The sequence below is a fragment of the Platichthys flesus genome, chromosome 1, assembly GCF_949316205.1.
Source record: "Platichthys flesus chromosome 1, fPlaFle2.1, whole genome shotgun sequence".
Lineage (NCBI taxonomy): Eukaryota > Metazoa > Chordata > Actinopteri > Pleuronectiformes > Pleuronectidae > Platichthys > Platichthys flesus.
The window spans coordinates 23,131,844-23,158,648 of NC_084945.1; the positions used below are offsets into that span (position 1 = coordinate 23,131,844).

Sequence of the window (26,805 nt, forward strand, 5' to 3'; positions counted from 1 at the left end):
TTCAACAGGTATGTTGAATGTAGACGAGGATAAGGGAACAACAGATTCAAACAAACGTTTAGATGACATTCAATTGCAGGAATTGACCTCAGAACAAGATAACCACCCTGATCAGAATTGCCAGTGAGCTGACATGACGGAGACGTGTTTGTGAGGAGAACGGTATCTAGCTATGAGTGTGGCCAGAAGAAACGTTGCTGATATGATCAGTAACCAACATGACATGACAACATCACATTTCCATATGTCACCTGGGTAAGTTACTGCAAAGGTCAACAGGGACAACAACTTGTTTCGAGTTCAATCTCATTTTCACCAGTTGCTGCTTTATATGCAACATCAGCAACTCCTTCTGCTGCTCGGAGTTAACATCCCTGTACCTGCACAAAACTCCAGCGTCACACAAGTTATTTTTTCACACTCCTTTTCTGGAATCTCAACTTCATAGGGCTCAAAAATCCTCAGAAGCCCTTTGTGCACTGCTCTAAGACTCTTAAGGAATCGTCAATAAAGCTCTCTACAAAGGAAGCCACCCTCACAACCCAAAAACTTTCCCACAAAACCTTGACTGGGACATATTGGAAAAGCAATCTTGGGGTAAAATGTGAGCCTGAGTAATATTCCTATTCTGATGCTAACTAAAGCACACAGATGTAATGCTGTGTGACATCACGATATTTACCCTCTCTGACTGCAGCCTCCTGCATCAAATAGCCAGGTGAACCTCTGCAGAGAGAAAGGGCTCGGCCATAACCTTAAACTTTCACTTATTGTTTTCTGGCTAACCAACAAAAATCAATGGATTTGCAGCCTTCTCTGTTTCTGACAATACATATAGAAATGCTTTCAATTTAAACTCAACACAAAACTGAATTGGGCAGACCCTATTAAAACGTTTCAACCTAAATCTCTAATTAGTGTTTGTCCCTGATAGGGCCGGGGTGACGCGTCGCATTGATTTGGGTAATGTTCCTCGGCGTGTCGTAAGTCAAAGCATGGAATCACCCGAAGAGCAAGCTAAAGCTAAATAATCACCCACTATCATCTAAAGCATAGGTCACCAAAAGGTAATCTATACAGACCCAGACATATTATTAGATTTTGATGGAGTGTTTCAATTTTTAACCTGCGCAGCTTTTCTTGCATTTTCAGTAGTCTTATTTTAACCTGCTTGATGAAATCCTGGGAGCACACTGAAGAGTTTACTTCTCTAAATGAACAAGAGAAACTTGGAACAAAGAGAAAAGGAGGGATAAGGCTGTTTAGTTGTAAATATTTGAGTTTGTTCATATGGGAAAATGTAGTTGTGAATAAAAAAGATAAGGGGCTAACTCAAACTACACCTTGAGTTACACCTACACCATTATTTTTTCTTCTAAAATTAAGCACTATATTTAAAGCTGCCTTTTTCAAAAGCTCTTTGTTTTTTTTAAATGCAAACCTTATTTCACTCAAAACATTTTTTGCCTTGCAGTGCATACTTAGTTTTTCTTCGTCATATATGTTTTTATTTAAGAGAAGAAAATAAATAAATGTAAATGACACAAGGTTCAAGATTTTATTTTTGATAGATTCAATATCATAATGATCGAGTAAATGTTTAAAAAATTGGATTAACTGATCAATCGCAAAAGATTTACACAGATTAATCAATAAAAGAAATTATGGACAGGTGCAGCGCTACTCCATGACTGCTCTGTGAGGAAAGGATCAGCTTCAGACCTTGCTGCCGTTGAATCCAAAAGACCCAAATGTGTTGCCAAAGCTTTAGTGACAAGCTTACTGTAGGCAAGATAAATTAGTGTAATTAACTTGGTCAGCATCACCCTGGCACCTTGGCACGTGTGGTTCCAGGAGAGTTAATGTTTTAAGAGCCCTGCAGTGCAGCCATAAGTTGGCAGCGAGCACGTCCATGTCCTTGGTCTTTGGTTTTCCAGGCACCCTGCTGTTTTCAAACTTAGAGAGCACCTGGCCCAGCATCTGAACCAGTCACCTTGTCAGCCTGGAAGAAAAGGCTGCTTCTCAGCCTGCAGCTTCTCTGGGGCAATCAACATTCTCCCCGGTTTCAAAAAGACACAGACGAAAACCTGCTTCTCTTCAGGCCTTTTTCCAGCTCCAGGATAAACAAGCATTGTCACTGCTCTGAACACAGTGAAGGTGGCAATAAGGTCAGTAGCTCTGAAAGAAATACTGGCATTACAAACCAACCTCTGAGCATCAGTGTGTCTGAATAAAATTCAGTTTTCATTCCCCAATTCATCAGCCTGGATCCTGAGCAGAACATAAGATGACAGGAAAGCATTAACTATGCTACTCTTAATGTGTGCACTTAGCACATGGCACAAACACTGCATATATCTATTCACGGATACAAAAATACTACAGACACCACCACAGTAAATGTCAGGGACCGAATGGTAATATGTGAATTTAAACAGAACTGTGGTAAGTTGGATATGGCTGCTTGTTGTCAAGCCAGGCAATGGTATAACCCTTTTATGCATTTAATCTTTACACCAGGATCTAACCAAGGACATGCACAAGGCTGAGCAACAGCCTTTATGCACTCTTATAAATCCATTTTAATTTATTTTTTCTGTTTTGGCTGAATGTGTGATAGAAACGGTAAAGCAACCAAATCATACATAAATAATTGAATGTGAAATATGTTAGTTTTCTCTTCTTTTTTCTAATTAGGCCAATGATGAAATGGTAACATTGTGTTTCATTAGTATCTATAAGGGGCTCCAGTTTAGAGAAGTATGGTGTTTAGGTAAAACACTTCTAATGGTTGAAGAAATCTTTGATGATGGTCTGTAATCGTTCTATATTCTACAATAAATAACCTTCCACTGTCATATTCTGGAGCCTTAGCAGAACTCATTGAGTCAAGCTACAGTTGTCTACACTCACTTCACTCAGTCGTCTTAGTGCATTTTTCTCAGCAGTAAGAGATAAAAGCTGTTTATTCAGTCAGACGTTCAAAATTGAAATCTTTGGAATTGTTGAACCGGGAAACTGCATATAAGGTACTTGTTATCTAAATACTAGCTTTACCATGACCGAGCAACTTTGATAGGAAAATGTTGTGGACAATATAGACTGGATGCAATATATTCTATATTTAATTCCAAGTTTAATAATTCGATTTAAGAGGAGGCACAGCCCTGATGTTCCAGAGCAGAGAGAGAAGAGAGGCATGCTGAGCATCAAGAAACACATCAGACAAGTACATATGGTCAGGGCCGAGTGGGAGGGAACCTTTATATCAAAGTGCCATGCCAGTAACAGTGGGACAAAGAGAAAGATGCTGTGGTAACTGTTTTCTTATGGCGTGTTCACACCAACACAAGTTCCAAACCAAGGTTCATGTCTTTGTTGCATTGTTTACAATTAATCCGGCTAGTTTTGGTTTCACATTGCAAAATAGGGAGCATGCTATATTGAATTGTAACTGAAATTATATAAAACTGAATATTGAATGACATTAGTAAGTCTTGTGGTCATCACACATTTGCACTGCGTCCACCTAGTTGACATTGATTTGTTTGTAGGCAGGTGTACATCTGATGATGGTTTGTTATCTAATATTTGATCCTAATAACATCATTATGATTTTACTACCAGCAACACTAATTTGAGTATGCAGTACTTGACACTAGTCTGAATGTGCCCGATGAAAATCCTCATCGTTCAAAATGTATATTGTCCAAGGCAAAGATTTCAAGCAATCCTTCATCTGCTATTGTTTTAATACTTTCTTTATTTCCTGTTTTTAGCCCTAAAGTCTGACCAAAGTTACAACAAACAGAACAAGTTAAGCTTGAGCTGGACCGAGACTAAACTTTGGTCTGTTGGTTTGGACCGTGGTCCGTGGCTCCTTTCACAGCTGTTAGTCTGGTTTGGATAAAACTCAATGGTCCGAAGCTCCCAACCAAACAAGGTACGTGTGAAAGCGCCCTTAAAAGTACACTTAATTTCACAGGTTTATTCTAGAGAGTGAAAGAACCATAAATACTCCTAATGCATATATAACCATGTGTAAAGTAACATAATGTAAATCCACCAGCCTGTCCAAATGTCTGTCTATCTACTCTGATGACAGCTGCACAAACCCTCTTCAGATCCAGTATCCTGTTACAAATCTGATAACCTAAGTGCCTCTATCCATAGTTATTGATCACTGTATTTTATCCATAGTGGCAGAGCAGTCAGTCCTTATGATCTCCTTGGCCGCAGAGTGCCTCAATACACACAGCAGTGAGATCGTGGCCGCAGGAAGACGGGATCATTCTGCTGATTGCATTCACACTGACAAAGATGTTGCTCATTTGATTTCCTCTAGGCTGCTCTCCATCCGCTGCATGATAGATTTATACTGCATTTGTGTGTGTGTCTCTGCATTTGATTGTTCAGCGATGGTAGAGTTGACACAAGGATTCTCTCTCGCTCTCTCTCTCTCTCCCTCACACAGACACACATTTTCTCACTCGCTCTCTGGCTCATCTGTCCTCGTCTCTCCCTCCTGCCTCTCACATATCAACGTTTTTCATTTTCTCCTCACTCAGATATCTTGCCCATGCCGCCTCCCTCTAATTCTGCCATGGAAGTGACTCACATTACAGCATTCTTCAGTTTAATGCACTTTAATAGCATTAATATCTGCTTTTGACTCTTCAGCCGCAATAAACACCCCTCACATCTTAAGAAAGCCGCTTAAGCGCAATTGACATGGCTAGTGTACCAGGACAGAAATGAACCGTGGGTGAAAAGCAGAATAACTCATTGTAAAAGAGTAATCTGCTGTTTTTTTGCACGTTGGCACCCATCCGGCACAGCGTGGCACATGGTGTAATGTAAATAGACACTGAGGGAACTTAGACTAGGAACAGCCAGCTCCCTGTAGTCCTTCCTACTCGTTCTCACTCACTGTGGAGGAGGCCTGCAGATAGGGGAAGAACACAAGTCTCTGCCACCTTCTGTGCCATCCATGTTGCCGCGGCAGTGACAGCCAAGGTCAGCGAAGGAATGACAGAGGGCTCCTGCGCGGAGATAAGACTCTCACAAACATCTGAACCAGCGAGCTGCCCCTGGAAGGAAATAGAATCCGGCCTGTGAATTATTCAGTGGGTCTCCCCCACCCTAAATAACAGCGGGCACGCATTGTTTGACATCCCGGATGAATAATTAAGGCCTGACCTTTTGTTCCCATTAGAGGTGATAGGTTGACGGTGCCATGCTTTGTGGGTGAGGCTGTTTGACGATGTGAAGGTGTTGTGTTGTAAGAATGAGGGATTTTCTCTATTTAAAACTCTCAAGCACAAGCAGTGACGCTAAGAAAAGACACACCACGTCCCTGTGGGATTCATCGATACACAAAGATGTAGATGCAGTCGCCGTTGATTGTTGCTGAAGCACAGCCTGAAACCCTTCTTCTTAACTGATCCCGTGTTCTCATATGAATCGTACTGTAGTTTGTTCCTCATACATCACAGGGGTTTTGAGTATGCTAGTCAAGAGCCTGTTGTCAGCTCCGTGAATCAGGAATGATGTATTAACACAAAGTCAATCCCAGCTCAGCCGCCTAGGTCCAGTTTGCTGGTGTTCCGGTGAATTATGGTCTATTTCGGAGTCTTGTATTTCAATGAGGTAATGAATCACCGAACCCTGGACATCACCAAATGTATATAGCACATTCAAAATGTAAAACTTATGCTGTGCACTGGGCATCTAAGACAAAGTCTACATAAAGATTGACTGTATTTCAAAGCACGCACGACAGCTCTTCCTTGGAGATTGATTGATTGATGGATGTGCTTAAAGCGACAGGATGCCATAAGTAGTTGAGGGACTGTGCAACGTATTTTTCATGCGAAAAGTGATTAGCACAACCTGGGTATAGTAGCACTATGCCATATGACAAGACATGTTGTGTGAGGATAGACACTGCTATTTTATATTACATTTAATATAATATACCCTGTCACGCTTTATCATTTTATTTGGTGTGCCACAAATCACTCTTTCAATCACTCTTTCTTTTCATTACTTGGATGGTGCTTTGTGTTCAGGTGAAGACAGGGAGTTTGCATGCAGTCAACGCAAACATGCAGAAGGTCATGACACAGAGGAGAAGCAGGAACCAGCCATTTGTATCCAGATATGAAATAGTGAAAAATGAGAGAGATTTAGGTTATTTTTGCACAACCCTACTGAAGGGCTGGGCCAGCTACGTGGTCTAATGGGGTCCTGCCTGTTGTCCATGCATCACTCATCACTGATGGTGTGTTAGGACGAGACAGATTGCGTAGGCATGCGTTGGCGTTCAAATGGTGAAGTCATCAGAATGCTGCTGCTAGGCAACCGCGACAATAATGCTAATGTTACTGAAGCCACAGGAGCTAACAGTTTAGCAAGCTAGCAGGCGATTCAATGTGGGACATACAAAAGCACATTTTCAGTGGGACAAGATCATGCTGATGTTGTAATATTCAGAAAAAAATCGATTCCACTAAAAAGACAATATATTAAGTTGCTAAACAAAACAGCAGCAGTCATAGCATCCGGTGAACGTACAACTTGATGCCGTGATTTTAAAAAGACACGTCTTCCTCTCAAAGATATGTTGTCGTTTGTGTCCTGTCTGTTGAACCTGTTAGCTGAACAGTTGCTTATTTCCATCAGCAGCATAGACCAGTTATTTATTATGACACTTCAGTGTTGTATTAATTGGAAACAGTTTGTTACAGCAGCTCAATGTGTCGGCAGGGATGCTCTTAAGTCTCAAGAGGCTTTTCTGCAACAACGGGAAGACAAAGGAAGTGATTTGATGAACGGCGGTGGAGAAAATCGAAGGACGGACAGAGAGGGAGGATTTGGATGGCTTTATTGGTGGGATTGAATTAGGAGAAATCAATCACTTTATCCATTTTGTGTATTTGTGAAACTGTAACTGAGAGTTACTGGATCAGCGGCAAATACACAACGTGTGTATGAAGGACATTAGAAGATGCTTTGTACTGTAAGGCAAAATGGCAATTAACAGTTCTGATGGAAACAAACTTATATTGAACATAGTTGTTATGTTGTAAAGTTAAAGTCTCCATGTAGAATAATACATTCTTGAAAGTGGTGCCTGAGAGTGAACATCCTCTGGGACATATTTTTTGATCCTCTTTCTTTTTAGGTTTCTTCTTGTTTAACTTTTAAATACTGCTATTACTGTTTTGCACTCAGTCTGTAACATTTTCTGGACCAGACACAAGAAAGTCCGGAAAAGCTTTGCACTGAGGTATGACGACAGATTCCTTCAGCGAGCGCGAAAGGAAACCAGAGCAGCAGTGCGACCGCAGTGACACACTCGGGAGAAAGCCACACGGACGCGAGCACAGATTCCTAGTTTAAGGCAAGATAGAGAGAGACCGTATTTATAGTCAGGGATAGGAATAATTCATCGTGATCAAAGTGCAGATCATGCTTCGTTCCATCACAGAGCAGATGTGGCGGAATGAACAGAGCATGCACTCTCTCCGGCTGCTCTCTAGCGGCTCCTCCAAATGGAAACAGTGAGGCCAAGTTCTCTCGCGCCGCCGCCGCCGCGTGCTTTTGTTGTCGTGTGCAACTGCCCAGGTTCTCATGTGACTTAATGTCCGAAGGGGTGCCAACCTCTGAAGATGTATCGTGATTCTAAATTAGAGGGGGAAAATATCCTCCCACACGCAGCAAATCCTCTCATCAGAGCGAGGAGATGATATCAGAGTCTGAGCTCACAGCGGGAAGTCGTGCGCCTGCAGCCGTGTGCCATAAAGCACATACATGACGAGCGCTCTGCGTCACATGACTCCTGTAGGAGCATGTGAATAGAGGAGCTCACAGAGTCAGAGGTCAGAGCTGACATGAAATATGTGAGGTAAGACGCCGTTGGACTTGTTTTCTATGTGTAAATGTAAATAACTATCATCAGAGAACACTAGTATTGTTATTAAGACCACACATGCACCCATCCTTGCACACACACAAACACAGGCATCACTCCATACCAGTTTCTTATTTTTCATTTTTCTTTCATGCATTCTGTTTCCCAGGGACACACATTCCTTTTCTTCTTCCTCTTTTTCAGTTTTCGGTTCCTCCTGCTTTTCTCTCTCCCGGTAACGCTTTCTCTCCAATCGCACACTAACACACACAGACACACATGCCTGCTTTTTCGTGGTTTCATTTTCTCTCTCCTCCCACACACAGATACACACATGCGCCTGTTTCTTTCTCTCTTTCATTTTCTGCATCTCCAACCCTTTCTGCATCCCTGTCACTCCTTCAATAAACACACACACAAACACTCCCATGCAAATACACAGCCCAACAGACATACAAGCTCCTTCATCTTCTCTTTTATTTCGTCTTCCTCCCACACTTTTCCTATCACTACCTCCATGCACATACGCATGCACACGCGAACACACACTGAGGCGCTTGTTTCATTCCCTCTCATTTTCTCTCTCGCACTCCCTTTCTCTCCCAATCACTCCTTCAGCACACACACCCACACACACCCTCGTACGTACCTCTATTACTGTTTCTCTCATCCCGTCTCCTTCCCACAATCACTTAACACGCACACACACACACACTCACACACCACCGGCAGTCCAGCTTCCCTCGCTCCCAGCTGGGCTTGGACCGCTCTCTTCCTCTGGCCTCTCTGGGCCATCTGGAGTGCAATGTCCCCGCTCCGCTGGTCCCCTGCCAGCCGCTGAGCCTCCCAGGATGAACACAGCATCTTCAAGCACAATTTGTACGCGTCAAAGCTCTGCTGTGTGTCCAGTGACCCAGCTGAATGAAGTCATTGAGGCTCACATTTCCCCACCTCAAAGGAGCCTCATTCTGCTTTGATGACACCTGCGCTCGCCCGTCTCTCTGGATGGAGGACGGCGCCGTAATTGATTAAAGCCGCCGAGCAACCTCACTAGCAATTACCGCTCTGTTTATGCTCTTGCAGAGGGTTTGTCTTTACATGAGGAGGGAATCTAAAAGCTGACACTGGGGTCAAGTACCATAACAAGATTTTCTGGTAAAAAAAAAATAGAGCACCTGTATACAGCCTAAATTACGACATGTGGTTGGATTAGGGAGTAAAATCCTATTTCCTCCGGTGAAGACATTCAGGACAAATTAAATCAGGCACGGACTCTAAGCATCAATGCTCATCTGTCCATGGTTTAAGTGGCGAATCTCTCAAACAGCAGTAGAACCAGAGCAGCAGAACCTGTAAAAATATTATGTTAGATCATCTGACTCTACATAGTTTAGTCTAGTGTTCTGCTGGTCAGAGTTTTTTATACCTAACTATAAAAAAAATGTACGTGTGGAGCCATCATTGTGCAAACCTCAGTTCGAAGTGAATTAAATGAATGATTGAAATACCAAATGTATCTCAATACAAGAACCGCACGTAACTCTCTTACTGTATATATTGTTGTTCGATATTGTTGTTGTTTTTATATTGTTGTTTGTATATTGTTGTTTGTACAGTGCACCAACCACACCAAGGCAATTTCCTTTATGTGCAAATATACAGGAAAATGGCAATAAAAACAATTCTGATTCTGATACTAAAGACTTATATGAATGTGCATAAAGCCTTATCCTGCACTGAAATGAAATGCAACTCAAGTCATCAAGCCACAGGTCTCACACCTCAGAAGGAGCTTGTTCTGCTTTGATGACTCCCACGCTCCCTCTCAGCTCCACAGAGTAAGTGATTAAAGCCAGAAAGTCACAGCACTTTCAATTACAAAGCCTGTTTAAGATCTTTCAGACTTTAGCCTTTCTTAACTGACCACAGACGTTGAATAATGAATTTAAGCAATCAAAGGAAATCAAGCGGGAAATGTTGTGTTAGTTGCTTCCTCTGTTGTTGTTGTTTTGCTTGTTTGTGTTTTTCTTTGTCTAGATTTGGTGCGGGCAGCTTTTATTCTGATTTCTTTGGACTGCACTGCCGGAGCATCTCCAGAGTTACAGTCTCCACAAAGCTCAAGGTTGTGTTCACGATGCTGGAGCAAAATCATTTATGCTGCAAAAGTGGCATAATCCAAAAAAACACAAGCCCCGGGCCAGTTAACGTGCAGTGGCTATTTTTATAGTCTAGTAAACACAGAAATCCAATGCGACACACAAGTCCTACCGTGACGTGTGTGAAAATATGAAAGAGCACAGAGAAAACAAACTAATAACTCAACAGCATATTTGATTTCAATCAAATAAACTCTTAATTCATGTGCTGCAACCTATGAGCAGAATTGAACAGATTAGGGTCAAACTTTCTTGGAACAAAGCACTGAAAAAAGAACCGTCTTGAAATAATTACTTTAACTACCAATCAAATGTCTGATCAACTTAAAGTTAAAAAAGTTATAGTAGCACAATTGTTAACTTTAATGAAAAAAAACTTTACTTATAATAAATAATTTATTTTATTAAGTTGGTCCAAGAAATGTCTTGTTCAGTGAGCACGTTTTGCAGAAAACAGCTGAAATGTGTCTGCATTGAAATATTCAACACTAATGGTGAACATGATCAGTGGAATCAACAGGCGATCTGTGGGTCGATACTTTCCTACATGTGAGTTAATCCAGCTGTCACTTTGTACTTTGTGCAGCTACACGCTCACCTAAGAAACATTGAGACCAGCAACACAACAGACGCTAGAAGCTTCTGAGGATGTAACAGCCAACAAAACCTCAAAGCCCTGAGTGGGAAACCAGCTTCTCAGCACTTTGCGTGTGCCTTGCATCCAGCTCTGGACTTACCTTGTAGGTGGAGCTCTCCTATACCATGGAGCTGAGGAGCAGGGGCGAGAAGTGAGAGCGTCTTCCTCCTCTTCACTAGTTGATCAGCCAAGTCCCTGTGTGACAGCACCGCCGCCTCTTTGAGGAAGAGGAGGAGGGAGGAGAGGATGAATGATGCAAGTTTACGGTCGCCGCGGTGAACGCCTCCACCGTGCACACTGCGAACGCAGCTCCTTCAAGTTTGATGCCGCCTCGCAGAGGATGATGCTGTGGCTGGAGGAAGCATAACTCGGTTGCCCGGTGCTTTCAGAGAGAGAGAGACAGAGAGAGAGAGAGAGGGTGGCCAATCACGATGCCGCTCGCGCTTTTACTCTCACATCTTTGCGCAGTCCAGAGGAGTCTCCAGGGACAGGGCGCGCGTCTGTCTGCCTCCTCCGGGCGAGCACGGCTGCACTGGGGGGTTGTCTTGGGGGAAAAAACTGGCTTCTCCCGCACACTTTGATTCGCGGCGCTTCCCTTTGTCTCCAAGGCGGAGCCGCTTCTGCTGCTGCTGCTGCTGATGCTGCTGAGAGGGACGGAGCTGTGGAGCTCATCCCGCGCATCCACTGGCTACGGGCGCGAAGCAGGAGGAGGAGGAGTGTCTCTGACGGTCGGAGTTCATTAAAGACTCTTCTAGTATGGATGAGCTCCGTGTCTTTCCCTCCACGCAACCCGGGGAGTTTATTTTTGCCTGTGAAGCGCATCACTATTCAATGCGCTCTGCAATATGCGTCTGATCCGGCACAGAGTTTAAACTACATGCACCCCCCTCCATCACACATGACACACACAGACATATATCCAGCCAATTAAGTCATCAATTATAAAGTACTTATTGTTTTTGTTGGATACATGAATTGTGATTTAGAAAGCACTGCCACGGTGCATGTTGGGATGTCTGTGGACATATAGATGCTGGAAGTCAGTTAGAGTAGGGGGTGCTGATAGAAAGTTGATATAGTGGCAGGGCTTTAAACACAGTGCTTCAGGGCAACATTCCTTGTTTTAGTTTTCATTTAAATGGCCAACAACAATTTATACTAGTTTTAGAGGATTTTACAACAGACTGTAAACCTGAACACCTGCTGTATGTGAAGGCAGCACAGCAGCTGATGTGGACGGTCAGTAGCTATTCTTCATCCTAAGGTCAGATAGGCTGCACATATGCTCTGATTTTAAAATGAAATGAAATTTGTATAAAAAACAAGAACAACAATTGCATTTTCATAAAATGTTCTAACCTTGTAGTTACAGCTTCTCATCAGTAGGGGTTTCTGCAAAGCCCTCATCAGCCCTACTTCCAGTCTACTGCTAGATACAGCAATTTACCATGAAGTCAAATAAGGTCAACGTGCTTAACGGGGGTTCGGTTATGATTAGAGTTGGGCAGGGCTGTACATCTGCTGGCCCTACAGCATGATCAGATTTGGGGGGCCCTGCCTTGCTGTGATAGACAGTGAAATATTCATAGAGAAGTAGTTATTTTATATAGGGTAATTTTACGCCTATTACTGCAAATGATTATATTAATTATTATGATTAAAGCACACATTGCATTCTTAAAACAATGTAATTATTTCCCACTTTTTGTTGTTAGTATAAAACAAATATTTTGTCTCTATATAAGTTCTTCCTGTGTTGCACACGATCTTTTCTTTTGTTTTTTTCACAGCCTGCATCAAGTCCGTGTGCCACTGTTGACAGTTTTTGATCAAACAAGTGCGAGGACCCCTGCTCATCATGCTCATCATGCTATCATGCAAGACTGTCAGCAAAGAAATCAGCAAATAGTGGATGTTTATTTTTTGGGGGGGTGGTGGCATTGGGACCCTAAAAGGCTGCTTAGTTGGCTCATTTGGAAGTTCTGGTCTAAAGTTGGACTAAAGAGACATGAAGGGCTTAAAAACACCAAGTCCACAAATGTATGAGTGAATGTTTGATGATTGGAAATATATAAACCTAGCTAAAAAATGTTATACCGCTTACAAAATGTTCAGTCCCTTAAGTCACATTGCATTTTGTTCGGCCTTGCCACTTCTTCTTTTCCAGCAGCAGACAGAGAGAGCTACAGCCCACAGGTGAGAGCCTCCCTGCCTAACGTTTGATACCGCCGACAACTGCTCCACACGTGCACACTGCACAACTGATTTCAGTGCGATTGTGCTTGTATTGATTTCAGGTGCTCTCATTCTGTTTCATTGTGATAGCATGGAACTGCCGCTACAACAGGTCGGCCTTATCAAATTAAGCATTAATGTAAAACATTACAGCCTTCAGCCAGTGACCAAGCATAGGCCGCAGAAAAAGGCACACACATTAAACTACAAATTGAATCTTGCACTGATTTGAATTAAAGGATTTTACCCCTGTCATTTTCTCTAAAAAAGGATGCATAGTTGGAGAAAATAGAGTTTTAATGAAAGGAGAAAAAAAGGCCCTCTGGGATGGATATCAAAATCCAGTGGATGTGCATAATTCATCTCAGACTATTTCACAAAGCTACACAGAAAGGCTTTCTTTAACCAGTTTTTTTTCTTTGCCTGTTTCCCCCCCATTTAAAAAAACAAAAAGCTCTAAATATTAGCACCCCACAGGAGGGACGCGGTTGACTTGGATCTACTGTTTGTTTTTCAGGTTTGTTTCCTGAGTAACAGCCAGAACAATTAAAAACCTATTTTCAGAACACTTTGAAAAGTACAAGGCAGAAATGATGAGTAAGTAACTCACATCTCAAGCTGCTGGGTGTGCTCAACTCTATTAACTGGATATAAATATCAGCTATTTGAGTCTGTCAAATCTTTTCAATATCTGAGTGCCGTTGGTTTATTCTATTATATTTAAAAGAAGTACAGTATTTTATCTTGATCTATGTATCTATCCATTTTATTTATGTGATGGCTCCTGTTACTATGCAGTATTTTGTGATTGTATGAACCTTTACTCCTAGGTGATGTATTGTGTCTTTTTATGAACTGTTTTGTATTATTTTGTGTTCCATACACCCGTGAAGGATACATGTCTTCTTTAGAGTTGTATATGTTAAATCCTGAATGAGGGCTTTGATTAACAGATCCTTGAAGTGTGCCAGGCTGTATCATTGTATCGTCAAACAAATACAAGATAACAACTCAGCTTTGTCAGTGAATTTTTTTTTTTTTTCTCAGGGTGTGGCCGCTCAGAAACAATAGCATGCTTCAGCCGGCTCATCCTGACTTGAGCACACCCCCCTCTGCTGGTGTTAGGCAGCAAAGAGCTTCTTCTTTTTTTTCTCTTTTTCTCTTGTCAGCTTCCTCTGGCTGCAGGGACTCTGGGTACAAGTCCAAGAACACTAATGCAGACCCACAGGAAGGCTTTGGTAACCACTGCAGCACAAGCAGGCTTTATTGTGCAGCCTTGTTAATTCACAAAGCTGCTGCATGTAAGTGGGGCAAAACATAGCCCAAGTCCTGAAGATCTAAGAGGCAGCAGCACAGCAGCTGCAGCGTGTGTCTGCTGGGACTGTGGGCCGTTCATTCACCGCGTGTGGTATCAGCAAACCTGATGAGGGAAAAAACACTGAAAATGATCAGAGCTGCTCATTTGGCATCGGTTACGGTGAATCATCTGTCGGCTATATCGCTTTATTCCGCATCATTTACAAAATAATGCTTTCAAACAAATATCTCACAAATCCTTCCTGTATTCCCACAGAATGCATCATCTCAATGCTGTTCATTAAAGAAATACATTGCATCCTGTTATCAACATGGGAGGAAATTAGTGAGAGGTGATTAGTTATTATAGGTGATCGATCGATGAGATGTTGATTTCTAGGTTTTGACGCCATTGCTCGAGAGGCAAACTCTTAAAGTGGATACGGGGGGATTTTCCTGGACATGCCTCGTGCACATTAATGAACATGTAGTGTGTTTGACAGCTGGATCCTGATGGATTTTGAAGGTTGCGAGTCTTGACACATTTCCCTGGCCAAAAGACAAACAACCCCCTTGTGGCACACTCATCAGTTCTATCCCTCTCACTGCTCATTGCTCATCCAACCCTGGCATCTGGTGTTACTCACAATCAATACTGTTGGGTTCCAAAGTCTGCCCAGAGCAAGCAGTTGCCAATTATATAGGGTCTGCAGAATATTTTTCCCTTCATGATAAAAGTACGTCTGTTTTGTCTGAGCTGGACCGAAAACTTGCGACAGAAAAGTTCTGTGCTGTTTAAAATAAACAAAACCTTGTTTTCCCTGCTGAAAAAATCTGCCTTAAACCTACATATGGTCTCACCACCTGGTCCACTCCGTCTCTGTTGCTTTAAAAGTATTTGTATGTTCACATTTAATTCACTTTCATTTTTTACTGTGTTCTCTGCGTTAACCTGTGGACAGATTTGTAGCCAATAGGCGGGATATCAAGCAGCTTAATGAATGATTCATTAGATTCTGACACCAATTGTACTCCGAGGTCCAATAATGCCTTATATAATCTTCCTCAAACTTATTACAGACTCAGCCACTGCATAACTCTGCAGTGCTCTAAATTGCTCTTCTGGCCCAGCTGCCCTTTGATTGATTATGATAAACAGGCACGAGCAACAGTTTAATGAATTACTCTGGCCAGAACAAATCCAGGATTCTCCATCTCAGTGGGTTGTTTTGGTCTCCGGTATCGACTGGAACACTGCACACAAACCGTCTCCCTTTTCATCGCAAGTCGGAGCCTCAAAGGCGCTCTGTGTTTTCACCCCAGTCACTGGAGTGTCTGGTAGGGCGGTGATTCATCAAAAAGCAGACCTGAACCTTTTTGAGCATGACGTTTTTCATACAGTTATGAAAGATGCAATTGTGAACTCAAAGACTGATCTGACACCTCATAATTAGATATCCCAGCAGAGGCACGATGAGATAGTGGTGGCACACGCGAGGCAACAAATAGAGGCAAAAATAAAACATGGTTCCAGTGCTTTTCCCGAAACCATCTCTGCAGCACAATAACTCCCTGATACTTTATCCCGTGCTCTTCTGATGAAGATGAATGCATTTGCGCTGCACCTCATTTGAGGTTTCTAGCGAGGGTGCACTAAGCTGGAGTCAGGCCCTGATCTATTGACAGGCAAGGCGCTGTGTGGGCAGCCCATCCCCCGGCTGAGCACTCCAGAATCAGGGTGTGGAGAGAAATCATAAGGTCCTAACATATAGACGTGTATGGGTAAAGCATAGACCAGGAGTGGGGGAAATATTTTTGTTATCGAGGAGCATTTAAATTTTCATATCATTCTTTTGAAGGCCATACTGAATTATTAAAGACATATATCAACCTCACTTTGAAAATGCGATGGCTGGAGCTTCTTCTCTTTGTGGAGGCGTCTGAGGTCACATGGTAGGAATGTAGATGATGCAAATTAACCTTTTTTCCGATGCATCGCGACTCAGACGTGAACAAATCTGCATTGATGTGCAGACAGAACATAATCCATCATGTTCCCGGCTACGCATATTTTTTTATGCAATGTTGTGAAATTTAAAAATTCTCTGGCGTCTCTGTATACCTCAGAACAATGGTGGGTGTTACTTGCAGATCGTGATGGAGTTGGAGCTAATAGAAATTGAAAAGCATTCGTTGTTCGTTCCTTCAACTCAATTCAAAAATGGCAGTGAGTCTGCTGGAGATGCAATGGTGCCAAGCGGATCAATCATAGGTCTGTGTTGCCTCGACCGTTTAGTTACATTTTTGGGGAAATGTAACTACCAAGGGTTTAGAGCTCTGCATTGGGTACCTGCCATGCGTAGGCTACAATGGAACCCCTTTAACATTTAACCCCTGATGTCCTGCTCAGGCAGGACATCAGGGTTAAAGACCGGAACAATCCGGATTCATAACCTGACACCATCGATTAATAACCAAATACATGTGGTTAAACGTCTTTATGAGCGACAGAGACGGGCAGACACACACATACACACAGGCTGCAGACAGGAAAGAAGTGCTTCCTGCTGATTATCACACAACGCAGTTTATCCAGGAAAATAAATATGAATTCAGAAGGTTTTTATAAAGATCAGTTCTTACTGTGAGAGATTAGAAAAAAGATGAGGGGGATGTAGGAGGTCTGATACAAAAAAGGTTAAAGATGCAGCACACAGGTCTAAAATGAATGATGAAAAATCATGTATAGAAATTAAATTCTTTGATGCATCGAAAATCATTTTATTACTAAATGGTATCCCTCTAAATGGTTTCGAATCAAGAGGTGCCTCGAGGTTCACACCAATACGACTCATGCCTGGTTTTCCACATTTGGGTCATTCCTACTTGAGTGGAGCTGTAGTCCTTGTGCTTTGACAAAGAGCACGGTGATAGCTGGTCTCCAACTGAGCCGCCAACTTGGGTGTCTGCTGAGGACGAACAGAACATATACTAAGGAAAGTCATCAGGTGCATCGCTTGGTTTCAATATAAACAGCCTTGCAAATATGTTTGTTTGTTTTACTGCTCATGTAATGAACGCTCTTTGTGAATGTTTGTACACCTGGCCCCATGTTAACGTACACACCAATCCAGGAGGGTTCAACTTCTTAAGCTATTAGCTGAACCTGCCTACACAACATTGTCTCTGTCAGACATCCGTACAGTGACGTCTCCATCTGCTCAATAAATGCACTCTAATTAGTCTTCAGGTTTCCTATGTGTACACACAGAGCAAATATATTTGATTACAAAAGGCAGGGCTCACAGAGACTAATTAACACAGCCTCTGTTTCAGTGGCAAAAGGCCCCACATGGAACGCAGAGAGCAGGGGAGGATCTACGGGTTTGCTAGGTCTGATGCCATGAAGGGGCCACAATTTACACAGAGAGGCCGAATATATGTCCAGCATCTGTGAAAGATCCCTGATTCAGTAAGGGACACATTTAAGCCATTCTGTCTTCACTGTTTGGTTTATAGCTTTGGGCCAAGCCACACACCATGCATATATTTTGAAAGGGGCATTTAAGAGGCCAATCAGATTTCAGCTGGCATACCAAAAAAATCATAATTTGACCACCTCTATTGTAAAGTGGAACATTCCATGTCAAATTGTTCTCAATGGTAAAGTCTCAGTAATGCTGGGTGGGTTGATGTAATAGCTTCCTGTGTGTTGTGTACATCCTGATTGGACCTGACCAGTATATACTTATCACTATCAATCAATCGAAAATCATAATTTGTCTCATAGGGCTTTAACAAGCCCTGACATCCTCTGCCCTTGTATTATCATTTGTTTAATCACATGGTTCGAAGTAATGTTTAAAGATAAAGACTGTGTAAAGGCAAAGTGAACTGACTTTACTGTGTGTCATAAAGTGTGTTTTCTCTAAAGTGTTGTTTTGTAGTTGAACAGCCCTGTTTCCTTTTAGCTGCAGATATTTTTCTGGAACCTCTTTTTGTCGGGGAGGGAAACAAACGGCCTCAGTGGCTCTGAGCTTCTGTTGGAGAGCACCTGCCTGCTGACTAGGTGATGTGCCCTGGGATGGCTGTATTTGGGTTAGGAGGATTCATGTTTGTGTCAGGACCACAGGATGACCTGTCTCTTCCAGAGAAGTGCAAAGTGATGAGTTGCGACTTTACTTGTCCGACAGTCATATATTTGACTCCAGCATCTGCTGGGTTGTGTCTGGCACCCAGCAACCAATTTGCTATATAGTTTAGGAGTAGACAGGGTGAAAATGAACATTAAATATTGATTTCAGGTTGTCTCACAAATCTAACTGGGACATCCCTATATCCAGCCAGGTGCTTTCGATGGTGGCTACATCTATTATTTTTTGATGCTCCAGAAAAATGTAAATATGGAACAAATTCTGCACAGAAATGTGACACATGCTACTATTTTACTAATCTCTATAAAGAGATTCTCCATGTGAATTTTCAGAAGCTGTACACGAGGGACACAAGATTTTCAGGCTGCTTCTTGTTTGACCAATCACGTTTGAGCAGGCTTTTGTTGCCGGCAGGTAAACAGTCTGTGTGGAGAGCAGAGGAGACAGAACACATTGACCAAAATGCATTGGTTATCTCCGGTTTAATTTATCTGCATTCATTTTCAGACAGCTGTTTATAGAGATTAGCCTAAAACCCTCACAATAAGCATTGCTGTTTGGGATTGGTGTTGAGAAACGTATCGACTCGTTTGATAAGAGACTCCCGTCGGACTGTAAACAATGAACAAAAAGAAAACAGAGTCTTGGCCTGGGTATCCACTTTCTATACTGGTAGCCCCAAAATACTGGCTGTTGCCCCCAGAAGCTAATTCGTCACATGTAAGAGGCACCGTTAGATAAGACACAGTGAACTAAGACTACTCTACTTATCTATGACCTTACAACCCTCCAAAGTGTCCAGGCCACCTGCTTCCAAATCCCACATTTTATGGAAGTAAAAACAGGATGAGATAAGGACTATGAACTGTATATCTACATTTATATTCATGTGATAGGAGAGTTGCCAATGAGAACCTCTGAAGAAGGTTCAGTATCTTGTCCTAAAGCTTTGCTACTTAAATCATTTTAGCCTTTGTGCTTTTGCGACTTTGTGATTAATTCAAATTTGACATTTTTTCTGCCACCTTGGTTTGGAACCTGGTTCTTTCTGGTGTGTAACATCAAACTGAGCAGTTAGTTATTAAGTGAGATCCTCTTTTATACTTAAATCCAAAAAAGAGAATTGAGTTAGTCTTGCATTGAATTGAGGGACTGGTGCATTTCACTGCTTCTCGCTACATGAATGATAATGCTTGAAAACATGCAAACATGCAATCATGCAGTCTGCAGTGCTATTTGTATATTCTCTCCTAAAAGCGAAACAAAAACAAACCTTTCCAAGTTTGTTTTTTCATCTGTATACTTTTAGGGTTTTAACATTGCTCATCGATAACATTCAAAGTTCTGATACTGGCAACATATCAGACAGTTGTCAGTGGAAGAACGACAAAGCCTTGTATTTATTGATCCACCAGCCATTTTCAGGAAAGAAACAGGAATTCAGTATCTGATTTAAATACACTACAAGCAGATTGGTATCTTTTAATGGAGAATGTATAGAATGAATGAGCACATTATTACTATTTACCATCCTCCTTTCCTGTGAAAACGAAAACTTCTTATACAGCAACAAAAATAATGAACTCTAACAAATCCTATTCAGTTTCGGCCTTCAAAGTTCAAGAAAACTTTCATTGGATCTTACCGTACATCAACTATTGAACAAATATAAATACCTGAAGCTGTGAGGTTCTGGCGCAAGTGCCAATGGACCTTGTCTATCTCTGGTGAATTCTAAGTTGGAGGCAGCTAGCACGTACACTCCCTGCCGAAGGGAGTACTTTCATACCGCCCGACAAGGATGGCACCTCTGCATATCATCACCTTAAATCACACTCTCTCTGATCACTGGCACAGACAGGCCCTCAGAAGCAACAGTCTGGGATTTTAAAATATCAAGAATTTGTTCCAAAGCAGAATATCCACCATTAAAGATTTGTGTAAGATCACTGGAAGTAGAAATATAAGTTGTATCAGCTACTTGAGCTATTTCACATTATTTAAGTTTTATTTTTACAAAAAGTTTGACTAATCGTTACAATTATAAAATACCATATATATGTATATAATTTTGACATGGAAGTCACATACTGTGAATGAGCTCTGCTTTCCCTCTTCATCCTCTACCCTCAGTTTGCTACCTTTTCACTCAGGAAATGGCTTTTAGAGAAAGTGCCTTTGAGGCTTCCCCACTGGCATTACCTGTAGCGCTTGCCTTTTTTTTTCCCAGTCAAGGGCATTTTCCCCATGTCATAGCAGGTTTCGGAGAGGCTGCTGACACAAACCCCAAAACTGCTTAATAAACCCAAAGGATCCACAGGGCCTGATAAAAGCACTGTAGGGCAACAATGGCACTCAACTCAGCTCCTTGCCCTGTCTAAGAGCGTTATTTCAGCCCTCGCTAACGTACTCTAGGGCTCAAACTGCAAGAATGACCTGACCCAAATGAAACCATTCTATATTTTCAGCTCGGCCCAGAGCAGCTCAACATCGAATCTAGCCTTTAAAGTCACGGCTCTGAGTCTTCAGAGCCTTTTGGGATCACTGACACTGCAAGCAGTGCAAGTATTTATGCTCTCTCCTGCAATATTACCTTTGTTTCTTTGTCACTGGTATATGGTTCATTGTTTTGATTATAGGTGAAACAGCTGATGATGCAGTTGTGTGCTCTGAGGTAAGGGGATTGCTCCTGCATGTGGTGATGAGGCGGTGTTGTTCCCATTGTGTGCAGGATGCAGCCAGCCACACCCAGCAAAGAGCCTGCTGTTATAATCTCAACTGTGAAACCTCAGGGGAGTGTGAATACATGGTAGATTAAACCAAGTGCACACTGCAGTATGCATGAGATTTACAAATGAACTGTCACCTGTGCAGTAAAGGGATTCAATGTTAATGAGAACTAAGTGTATGGAGACAGCAGGGAGGCTGCATTTGGCAATTGTTTTTCATACTTTGCGAGCGCATGCTTTAGAAAGGTAGAATGGCCCTTGCTTTGGGATGCATGTAGGATTTACTTGGCAAAGTCCTGGTGGAATATTGTGCATTGGATCATCCATACGCACATAACTCTCCGGCCAGCAAGTCAACTAGATCCTTCTGGTTGTGTCCGTGTGTCTCCAGATCCAGCCTTCACTGACCTCTCGTATGGGCATCTGCTGTTTATTTGCTCCTTGTCCATTTGTGATGAGGACTTGACGTCACTGCATAATAACACAGCAGGACAATTCACTCTCGCTGTGACTGTAATTGCTCGTCTGGACAGTAACGCACTGTCACTGTAGTCCTCTGAACTATGAGTCCTGCAAGCTACTTATTGATGCTAGCTGAACATACATGCATACATAATATTTTCTTCCCATTGGTGGTTTTCCCCTTAGCCCCAATTTATCTCATTCCTTTGTGTTGTGAGTGCTTCTCAGTGGGACTACATTGTTTTACTTTGTGTTTAACTTGTTTTTTGTACCTTTTCCCTGTTTTATATTAAAATATTTGGACCCGTGAAGAACTCTATACTAAAGATGAGCCTTTGAGTTGTGCATTTAAGCCCAGAGTTGTGAATACTCTGCACCACACATTGAACCCCCCCTATTAAAATATTGGAACAACAACTGACCAACGCAAATAGTATCAAAATTCATCTTACATCAATGTATGTATGGTAGTTTATTTTATCATGAAGGAAAACCTATAGGCTAGTGTGATCACGAATGCCCATATTTTCCAAAGGGTCCAGTGAATTTATAACATGAGCAGTATTTTGCCAACTCCTACACGACTTGGGAACATTTCTGAATGGGAGACTTTATGAAGCATGCAGTCTGAGGTAGCAGCCTCATCTCACTCATCACCTAATGTGTCTGAAATATTAGCACATGAAGAGGAAGCTTTATGAAACTCACAGATCTGTGGGTTTGTTTTATGCAATGGTAAGAGAAAGAAATGTTTCTTTTTTCTGGGGGGCATTCTGTTCAGTTTTTCACTCACTGCTACGGCCCACTTGCCCGGAGAAACAGAGCAGCAGCTGTCCTCAGCCAATCATCCATCACCCTGTCCGCTGGGTGTGGGCAGGAGAAAAGAGCAGTGAGCAACAATCCTATCTATCAGCCTCCAGAAGCGGTGAGGCAGAGTTAAAGTCGGTAATGAATTTAGTCCATGAACAACAGGTTTCACTAAAACTCACTTATAATGGCTCTGCTTAAAATTTTAATGTATTTTTGACTCTGTTTTCATTCATCACTTCTTAAAATGCTCTGCACAGTTTTTCAATCTTTTATTTATGTGGACTAATTTGCAATCCTAGTGCTGTGGAGTTATCATTACGTTTATGGATAGCAGCATTGTCGCCGCACTGCTTGCTGTCACTGCTGTTTTCAGTCTGTTATAATTCAACCGTAGATCATATATGCCAAGCTCCCAGAAATATGAAAGGCTCCCTTTGGAGTATTTGTGTTGTCTTTTTACCCTAACCTGATTTCATTCGAAAAGAGAGAAATCTGCGTTACATGTTTTCACTGATGCATGACCCTGATGTTCACTGGATGAGGCTGCATCATGATCCTGTTGCCCTGCATCATTTTCACTTCGTGGTAGCTTGGTTAACTTCATGGTGCAGAGGAAATTACTTCAATTTTCAGAAGCTCCAAGCTGTATGTTCTGAGAGCAACACTAGGTAGTTTTACAACTTAAAATAAGCTTCATAATATAAAAAAAAATAGGGAGAAGAGCACATTCCATTGCCACAGCATCCCTGGATACCTTAAGCTGCACAATCCATTGTGCAGTGCAACAACCGGAGCTAGCAGCTAGTTATAAGAGAAAACTAGCTTACCATTTTCAGTGTGGATATCACTGCAGAAACACAAATAAACCAAAAAGGACGTGGTCAGAGGAAATAATGAAAGGGAAAGGAAAGTGACTGAGTGAGAAATGGAGCGTATTTCAAAAGCTAATGTTTTTGCTACAAGCTTGTGTGCTATGTCTTCTGCTGTTCATGCTTAGACATTGATAACTGTGTTGGCTACTTGCTTGCTGGTTTAGCTTGTATGCTACTGTCCCACTCTGAGTTTAGTACAGCAAATTTGCAAACATTTACTGCCAGATCCCTGAAGCTCTGTAAGCATAATTGGGTTGAGGACACGTTTTTAAGACATTACAAAATGTTGCTGACTCAACTTAAACTCAAACTACAGAAGTTGGGGAAGCAGTTATGCTTTCTCCTTCGTTTTGCTGTTCCTCATGCTCCTTTACCACCAGTGTATCATCACACGCAGGGTAAACCTTTGTGACAGAGGTTAAGAAGGCATGTCAGTGAAACATTTCGATTTACACATAAGGATTAGGGTAGTCAGACCCAAACTTGTATTTTTGAAAGAGAAATTTGCATCCCGACTGTAGGTGAAGCCCGAGTTAAGTTAAGAGCAAATCTTGCATTGTGATGCATTAAGAAATCACAATTTCAATCATATTTTAGATTTGATCTGCCAGCATACTTTTTGGCTGGCTACTTTGTTAGATAATGGTAGGTTATGAAGAAACTGCTTAAGAGACGCCATGGTTACCCCTTAGGTTGTCATTTATTTATCTAGCAGCTAGAATAGCAGCAGATTGTCTGCTGTTGTATCAAAACAAACAAATGTTTAGTTTTCTTACAACTCCAGGGTTTACATTAATGGTTTATTCAAAGAAATACATTGATATAAAATGAAGAAAACCTAAACAGATGCCTCTTGAGCTTCCTAAAGGATATGTCTGTCACTCACAACACTGCTGAATCAGATATGATAGCCCGGATTTAGAAGTTAGCTTTTTCCAGGATAACAAACCCTAGCTTCAATCAAAAAATTCATGTAGATAATTAACTTAATTATCAAACAAGCCGAGAAATAATTTATGATGAAAATAAAATAAAATGGTGATTCTGAATCTGGCCACTCTTCGTCTCCAAGTGTTCTTAGGCAAAAGGCCAATTTAGGATTCCATCACGCTCTCAAAGGCCAGGGTCTGATCGATGTTTGATAGAGAAGTGCTGTATATGGAAGTGACCTGTAGTGTAAAAGCACTTTGAGTGGTTGCTAAGACTAATGTAAGGCAGGGTTTTCTTCCACGCATCAACTATAAAGTACTCTAGGACTAAAGCAAGAGAACGTTGACAGTTTCGTCAGTGCAACTCTGCGTTTATTATCCAAATCCCTGATGAAAAATAAGACTCACATAACATACATCTAAGGTACACCACATATTAAAGTCCCCGTGCTAAATTAAGGAGCAGAATACATTACGTATACTGTATACCGTATATAATTAGCATTCATTAAATTATGGAAATCCCCAAATATGAAACTGAGAAAAAAAAAGTGTAATCTAAATCTCCATAAGATTATATCTTATCTTAAAAGCACTCTCTGCCATCATATATGTTTGTGTTTCTGATTTACATTACAAACATACATCTATATTCTCTTTGGACTGAGACCTTGCAACATGGATGACGACTCCTGTGCGTTGACGTTGGCCTTCCACTGGGCTGTTAGAGTGATGGAGGCAGTGATGGAGCAGCCTCTTCTTCTCCGGGAAGCCTGAGAGCATCCAGCACTATGCAGAGAGTAAATCATTCAAGGCGCCTGAGCTTCATCACATGGGAAAAGAGCAGCTACATTTTTAAATGAAAACATTTTCAGTATGGATATGCCATCTTTTTTATTTTGATGCATGTGCATACCATCTATCTTTGGTGTGTGCAGCAAAAGCTGTTTTAAACTGATTCTTAGTCTGAACACTTTCATCTTTTCGCAGGTGCTTGGCTGTCAGGAGCGCCGCATGATATGACTTTAATCAGCAAATTGAATAGAGGGTATCGTCTTATCAGAGAAAGACTTACGGTAGAGCTCCTATAGAAGAGTGCTTCAGCACAGGGCTGATCACAATGATATTATTACACTTTTCTCTATTGTACATTCATATAAATGTATTCATCTGCTGGCATAGATGCAGCCTTTAAAAGCTCCTCTGTTGGACTAATTAGAACAGTGCTGGCTTATCTCTCTGACTACTGTGGTGGTTATGGAATCTTGCCTATTGGGACGCACTATTTTTCACACAGTAAGCATCTTATTTCCCCCAGACACCACTGCTGATATAGCTGTACTGGGAGCAACAAGAAAGTATTAGCTGTTATATTCTTAATTGCCTGCAAACAGCTTGTGAGGCACGTTGCCCAATGACATGCTGTTAGAAAGGCTTGATAAAACAAATATATATATATATATATGCCATGGCCACGGCCATATTCATTCATGACACTTTGAATAGCCAGTTTTAGGAAATCAGCTTGAAAGAAAAAAGGGACAAACTGATACTTTAAACTAACACTGTGTCCATGCCACTGCCTGTGCTGTAGCCAGCTTTGACATTGCATGCACTGACTGTCCTCACTATTCTGTCACTTGTCTGGTTTCCTTACCCGAGCATCCCTGTCTGAAACTGTGGCTCCTGGGCGAGGCGCGTGCAAACAATATGAGATGTCTTACAGGAAAGAAGCTAAATAAATCCGCTGTCCTTCTGGCTGTGACACGGCGGCATTGTGTCATCATAGTCAAGCTGTTTCTCGCCGTGACGGATGGAGGACAGTTGCACCTTCTCCCCGCATTGAGCCATCCCACCTGACTCATTTGCTTGACCTTGACAAGGAAGTCGCTGTGACTCCGGCAGTGTGGATGCGAGCACCCTCAGGAGACAGCCGAACCACAGCATTCACTAATCCACTCTGCAAGAAGCCTCTCCCTCCTGTCTCCCCGCGGCCCGCTCATTAGAAGAGGTTGTGTTTGCCTGTGCTGACAGGTTCTGCGGCATGTGAGCAGGGCATAACTTAACAAAAACACTGTCAGGTGCTGTACAAATGAGTGGAGGCTGTTCTTTTTTTATCTGCGTATTGTCACAGCAACTGTCTGGTTCGTCTGTGCTGCCACTGATCAAAAGCAACCTGACCTCATTATCAGCCTACAAAAGAGAGTCATCTTCAATTAATATTCTGTTGTTTATTTTGCAAAACATATTTTTCTCTCTGTTATTCGTATGTGAAAGATATATTTTATAATTCAGACTTCTAATAAAAAGTACTCCTCTCATATTTATACACTAACATAGTCAGGGAGACAAATATAAATGTTTCTATCTATGCTCGATTCGTTCTTCCACTAAGAGAGACCAAAGTCCTCAGGCTGTTATGTCCATGGAAACAGCCTGTATTGCTGCAGAGCTGCATGACAATTAGCATGATGTTAGCCGTGTTCCTCCAGCATATGGCACATTAAGATTAAATATGCATGCTTTGCCTTGACACTTCCACAGTGTGACTTAAGATGCAAAACCTGCTGCTTTGGAGAAAATGAGTTAAACTGGACAAAGTGTCACAGC

General features: G+C 41.9%; 1 protein-coding gene across 1 annotated transcript in view; it reads right to left on the reverse strand.

Annotated features, from left to right (window-relative positions):
• Positions 1-11,353, reverse strand: part of LOC133954754 (carbohydrate sulfotransferase 8-like) — a 166,883-nt gene extending 155,530 nt beyond the window's left edge. The window contains exon 1 of the mRNA XM_062389239.1: positions 10,809-11,353. The gene's annotated coding sequence lies outside the window, so the exon portion shown is untranslated. The remainder of the gene's footprint in view (positions 1-10,808) is intronic.
• Between the last annotated feature and the right edge of the window lie 15,452 nt (positions 11,354-26,805).